Raw genomic sequence first — 647 nt, 5'->3', positions numbered from 1 at the left:
CATGCGTCCCCTAATATCTGCTTCCGTACATCTCCCAGCAGACTGTAACGTAATCTTCTACCAAGGCGCGTCTGTTATTAGCCAAGGTCATTATCGAACTGGAGGTTGGGTAAAACTATTTCAGAATAGTGAAGAAGGAAGAAAGAGAAACACTTGAAACCCTTTCGCCTGCACTTCTCCACAGTCAAACCCTTCGAGGTAGAGAGAGGATTGCGTAAAAGACCTCAGCGAGTATCTTTCCGAGGCTCAAAGCATATGGTCGTAGAAGGGGCAGTAGACCCCAGACAATTGACGACCATACGCAACGAGGCGCCTCCCCTAATGAGTTTGTGGAAAGAGTCGTTATTACGCCAGGTAAACAACCTTCTCCCCCAACATTTCTTGCGCCAAGGTTTCCCCTCATCGAAAACATGTGATGTGAAGGAAGAATTTAGATAACCGACCATCAGTCATTCACTGCCTTTACGAAAGGGGGATAGCCAACCACCCTAGAGGTGGCTCGTGGGGTATTACGTTGATGTAGCCTTCTCGCAGAACGACAGTACCTACTGATGGCTAAAAAGGAATATCCGCTTGCCAAATTTACGCGATTTGTAATTTCTAGGGCCCAAAGAGCCTAGTTGGTAGAGCATTCGGCTGCTGAACGC

Source organism: Ischnura elegans, chromosome 2, assembly GCF_921293095.1.
Source record: "Ischnura elegans chromosome 2, ioIscEleg1.1, whole genome shotgun sequence".
Lineage (NCBI taxonomy): Eukaryota > Metazoa > Arthropoda > Insecta > Odonata > Coenagrionidae > Ischnura > Ischnura elegans.
Note: the sequence above shows the minus strand (reverse complement) of the source record.